The sequence below is a fragment of the Epinephelus moara genome, chromosome 13, assembly GCF_006386435.1.
Source record: "Epinephelus moara isolate mb chromosome 13, YSFRI_EMoa_1.0, whole genome shotgun sequence".
NCBI lineage: Eukaryota > Metazoa > Chordata > Actinopteri > Perciformes > Serranidae > Epinephelus > Epinephelus moara.
Genome location: NC_065518.1, coordinates 5,944,590 through 5,950,545, shown reverse-complemented (window position 1 = coordinate 5,950,545; position 5,956 = coordinate 5,944,590). Strand labels below are relative to the sequence as shown.

At 43.1% G+C, this 5,956-nt stretch overlaps 1 protein-coding gene across 1 annotated transcript in view; it reads left to right on the top strand.

Moving 5' to 3' along the window:
* Nucleotides 1-318: 318 nt before the first annotated feature.
* tbkbp1 (TBK1 binding protein 1) overlaps nt 319-5,956 on the top strand; it is a 100,973-nt gene continuing 95,335 nt past the window's right edge. Inside the window, exon 1 of the mRNA XM_050060969.1 lies at nt 319-476. The gene's annotated coding sequence lies outside the window, so the exon portion shown is untranslated. The remainder of the gene's footprint in view (nt 477-5,956) is intronic.

Sequence of the window (5,956 nt, the reverse complement as noted above, 5' to 3'; positions counted from 1 at the left end):
CTGACTCCAGTGTGCTGCTTTTGTTTTATTCCAGAGACTGTGTGAGGATTGTGTGTGAGGCTGGCTGTAATTTGAATTCCTCTGGGACAAATGAGAATATGAGATATATGATATAAAGTGCAGGTTGCAGAGAGATTGGTTGCCTTGGCTCTGCCTCTAACATGCAGGGTGACTCAAGCAGGAGATGTTCTCGTTAGAAGGAGAGACTGACGCTCCTATTCCCGCGACATCATCATCCCACACTAGTGGGGCTCCACGGTGTGCGATGTGATGCTCAGTCCTGCACAGTAGCAGCTACAGGAGGCGTGCGCGTCCCTGCCACAGGAGCACCGGAGCAGCACCGGAGCAGCGGCCAGCAGGCTATCCACCGGGCATTGGACACACCGAGAGACAGAGCGCTTTTTTGGGGGGTGCTCATCCCCCGCCTCCCACACTACCCCGAGCGATGGCATTTACGGATCGATCATCGGGAGCGCGTGAGTTATCCTCCTTATACAATCCGTGCAATGTCTTTCATGTGACGGATACAATGTGTGTGTATCTGGGTGTCTAATCACAGCCATGTTTTGGTCATCGCACCAACAGCCTCGTTTTGAAACGAGCCACGGGGATGTAAGCTTTAACATAACCATCATCATCATCATCATCATCATCATCATCATCATCATCATCTGCTGTTGTGTTTATTTATTGTACGCGCAATTTATTTGCAGTGGCCACAGCTGATGCATACATCTCCTTAAAGGAGACGCATGGTGCTCGGCGCTTTGGCAACATCAGCATCACACACACACACACGCACACGCACACACACACACACACACACACACACACAGAGCGATGCCATGGCCGCAGGCAACCTTCAACTTCAGCTCAGTGCTGATGGAAAGCGGTCAGCAAAAGTAGCCTACATCTGTCGGGTACTTGTTCTCTGGCCTCGTTTCATCACTGCATGCTCATATCCAAGTCTTAAACACACTTATGGAAATCTCACAATAGCCCTCTACAAATGCACCAACCAAAAACCCTTCATGTCAACACTGGACCATGTCTTTTTTATTTCCAGTCAAACTTGTGTGTTACCTAACCTCTCCTGTGAAACAATAGCTTCACAGTGGAAGGAGAAAAAAAACCTGCTCGTGGGGCTGTTGGAACATTTTGTCTTGGAAATACAAACTCATCAGGCTAAATATAGATGCTTACATTGCTCATCCCTTCTCCTTATATTAGAACGCTTGCATGTGAATGATGATGTTTGAGATGATTGCAGGAGGTAACAGCTCTCAGGATGGCTCTTTATAAAGACATCACAGCTGAACTCGCCGTGCATATCACTCCCTCGGATTGCCATTTGAACGGCAGGCTGTAGTAATATCACAATAGTAATAGTACGCCTGACGGCTCAGTAATATAAACACTCTATCCTGTGCTGCAAAAACTTACAAGCCTGCGGGAATATTTAGCAATGTCGAGCCAGCAGTTATTTTTAATCTGAAAATGTGTCAATATTTTGTCTAAAACAGAAAAAGTAAAGCGCTGGTGGACTGTCGGACCCTCTGTGGGGTGTTTATGGCTTGGTAATACAAACACTGTGCATCAGACGAAGTATAGATGAATACAAAGGGAGAAAAAAGGAAGGCAATGCATGCCCTTTTGTAGTATATCTACAACTGGATCAATCCATCATGCTGCAGGCGCCAGGCACCCACAGCCCCTAAGTGTCCAACCAGCCCTGGGCATCCTCCAGGGGATAGACGTCGGCCACCTGCCCACACAGCCCCTCTCCCTGTCCCTTTAATATTAAAGCTTGCATGTGGACGAAACTGTCCTGAACATCTGGACGATTTTGGTAGAAGTAACAGAACAACAGCCTGACTCTAGATATCCCAGAACAACTTTCTATAGAGGCATCTCAGCTTAGCTTTGACTGTATGTCACCCCCTCCAATATAATTTCAACGTATTAATATCAATACCAGAGAACAGCATGAGTCTGATAAATAAAACCTACAAACTCTCTTACATCAAAAGCTGTGATGTCAAATGTCACCCTGCTGATGGTGCTACGAAAAGTAAAGGGATCGCCGAATTTTGTGCCAAACTATCGAGTAGATTTTGTGACATGTCAATCCAATCCCGAGAAGAAATGTTGGCTTTGTATGCTCCTGCAAATTACGAATACGCTTCACTTTATAATATAGCAGGTATTTTGAAACTCTAGGTTTCTATGTGTTTCAACAACATAGTGGTTAATGTGTGGTTACGTTAAGGTGCAAAATCCATCTGGTTAGGGTTTGGAAAAAAATCATATTTTGGCTTTAGATACTACACAATCCCCATTGTCTGAGTAAAAAACAATTGCTTTTGGTGCCATCATCCCAAGGGGAAACACAACCATGTCGCAGTAAATAATGTCTTTTGGTTTCACAATCCCCGTTGGAAATGCAGCGATATCTCAGTAAAAAACAATCACTTTTGCCGGCACAATCCATGGTGGATACACACCAATGTCTTCGTAAAAAAATACCTGCTTTTGGTGCCACAATCCTCGTTGGAAATGCTGTGATGATTTTGGTAAAAAACAATCACTTTCGGCGGCACAGTCCCCGTTGAAAACACAGTGATGTGTCAATATAACACAATCATTTTTGGTGGCACGATCCCCGTAGAAATGTGGTGATGTCTTGGTAGAAAACAACTCCTTCTGCTGGCAAAACCGCTGTTTGAAATGCAACAGTGTCTCAATTAAATACAATCGCTTTTGGTGGCACATTCCCTGATAGAAATGCAGTGATGTCTCGGTAGAAAATAATCACTATTGGTGGCACGATCTCCGGTGGAAATGCAGCAATGTCCCGATAAAAAAACAACTACTTTTGGTGCCATCGTCCCCAGGATAAACACAGCCACTATCCCTGGTAGACATGTAGCGATGTCTCCATAAAAAATAACTCCTTTTGGCGGCAAATTCCCCAATAGAAATGCAGCAAGGTGTTGGTAAAAAAACCAACCACTTCTAGTGGCACAAACAATGGAAACGCAGTGATGTTTTGATTTGATTTGGTGGCAAAAAAAGCAGAAAGAAACGCAGCAACAGGACGCTAAAATATTAAGATGTAAAAAATGTTATATGTTGGTGGCACTAGGGCATCATAAAGTCAGTAGGGTCCATCCTCTGGGGACCACGAGAGTGAGTACTCAATTTCACGGCAGTCTTTCCAGAAGTTGGCAAGACATTTTAACTCATAATCAAACATGTCAACCTGCTGGTGGCGCTACAGGAAAAGCTTCGAGATCGACAAAGTTGTCACAATTCATCCTGCGGGGAGCATGCATCTCTGTGCAGAATTTAATGGCAATCAGTCTGCCTCACAGTGGTGAACCACGGACAACACTGCCATTCGTCCTCCACATATAGCGCGGCTATAAACCATAATAATATAAGGTGAAGGCAATATTAATGTCTCGGAGCTACAAACACTGAACATTAAAATAAGTATAGATGAATACAGGATCCTTTAACTGGAAGAGTTTGTAAGTGAATGCTGCACTGGATATCATGATAAAATGTTCCTGATTATATTGCAGTGGTGAGGTCTTCCTTTACAACAAACACAAAGGTTTTTTTGTGTGAAGTGAAGCTTTAAGGAGGCCTCTTATTGTCCTCAAAGAAAGCCTGGAGTGGATTAAGAGCGGACAGCGACGTGGTGCTGAAATGCAGCCGGGTTTACCCTCACTGGTCTCTCACAGCTGAGAGAAACATGAAGCGCTGATAACTTCTATGAAAGAGGCGTGCCTCTGCTTACTCATGCTGTTTGCATTCAGATCAAGTCATTATTTCACATGCTCAGACAGGCCTGATGATAATTAGCTCCATGCCAAAGTCTGTCAGTCACTGCGTGTCTCTGCAGTGGCCTGTGAGAGGGGTCAGTAGGTTATATTACAAACTCCTTATTTTTCGCTTCCCATCCATCTGCAGAGCCTGATCCTGCTGGTCTTCACTCCTCACTTGATTAGCACCACTTCATTTGAAGTATTCAGCCCTCCCTTCTTGTCAGTTCCCATGGTGTCATGTCCAAAAGAGCTAATTTAAGGAAGTGAATCATGACTTTAGCCTACCTGCTAATCACTAATCACATAGCCACTGTACTGCTGCACAGTCTCTCGCGGGCTGGGCTTGTTTTTCTGCATTTTCGCCCTCGTTAATCATGTTTTTTTTCCCCCCCTCGCTCTTTTAAATTGGATCCCAGCGAGCTCCTCCATGCTTGAAGCTGTTGTATAATGTACTTTGTTATGTGCTGATGAGTGCTGTTGATGCTGTTTTTCTGAAACATGATGCGCTGTGAAGTGAGGTGAGAGTACGTCCGTGATTTCATTTTCACGAGGGAATAGCCTTCCAGTTTGATTTTGTTTAGGAAATTATTCGATTACCACCAAGGACGCTGTCCAAGTCCGGCACAATACACCTTATATTTTTGTTTTATTTTGTTCAATGGCATCCTGACGCTTTACAGGAGAATGCATCACAACAAGGTGGTTCTGTCATCGTGCATGATTTATAATCAGAGACACACCCGTCAAGTGTTTGTTTCATTTAATTAGGGTTTTTGACGCTGCATTGTTCCAGCTGACCTTGAGACGGGTTATTCTGGGGTAAACGTGTAGAACGAGGGTGCGTTTGTTTGTGTATATGCTTGTGTTTGGGGCAGGAGGGGTTGTGCGCTGACGCAATCAGACTGAGAACATTGGCACCTTCGATTGAACAGAGGAAGTGTTTTTCTCTGTTGAATGAATTAACTTGCAGAAGCAAATGGGAATCACAGCTGAAACAGTCGCCCTTAGCACGACTTGTTCGATGTTCTGGATAATGCTGCTCAATCTGGGAAATCATATCCTCACAAAGATCTTTTTTTAAAACGAACAAAACTGCACTGCAGTCGCTCACAGCTGCAGCAACACATTACAAGGCAAAATCATTCAAATCAAAATAATCTACCTAAAAAAACTTTTCAACTCTCAGACAAAAAGGAAGCATTTGCAAAGTGTTGCCTCAGCATTGCAAAGTCAAGAAAAACAGTGGATGATGAAGTCGATTTTATTGTTTTTTAGTGGCACATTTTGAACCTGGCAGATCTCTGAAAAACAGTCTTTCTGCAAATTGCACATTTAATTCTGACAAGCATGTAAATATGAATCTGTTTTTCACATTGTTATCATAAGCAGTATTCGTCTCTCAAACACATGGACAGTGACATTCATTAAATTTGCATCTGGTGACAGCTTTCTGTTACTTTCTGTTTCTCCATCTCATAGATGTTAAATAAATAAAGTCAAATGTAAGATTTTAATGGACATTTCTGACTTTTTTATGTGTATCGTGTAAATGCTGCTCATTAGAGGTGTCCAACAACCTTTCACCCCTTCCGACCGATGAGCCCATGAGACGACTATCTGCAGCTGTGAGTCTAATAAGTCCTCCATCAAAAACAGTAGATTACATATTCTGTCAGTGCCTTACAAAAACATTGCAGCTGATTCATATGACGGTTTCCTATCTGTCCAAAGGTTTAGTTAGGATTAGGCAGAAAAATTACATGGTTTAAAGACTACAACAGTGTTGGACTCATGGTGGACAGTTGAAAAAAACAGCAGCAGAACCAGAAATGTCGTCTTGTTTATTCCACTTATTTTTTTCATACTTGTCAAAACCTGGTGCCTACATTACCCACAATGCAACTTGAGATTCTGTTTTGCTAGTAGCAGCTAACATAACCTTGAGTCGAGAGCCTCAAGCAGACTACTTAAAGGGAAATTTCGGTTTATTTCAACCTGTCTCCTATCGTCCTAAATTTGTTTCAAGTGACTAGTGACATAAAAATAATAGTTAGCATGTTAGCCGTTAGCCTAGATACAGCCGGGGCGCATAGTAGCGTCAGACCTGTTAAAACGTAAGTGAA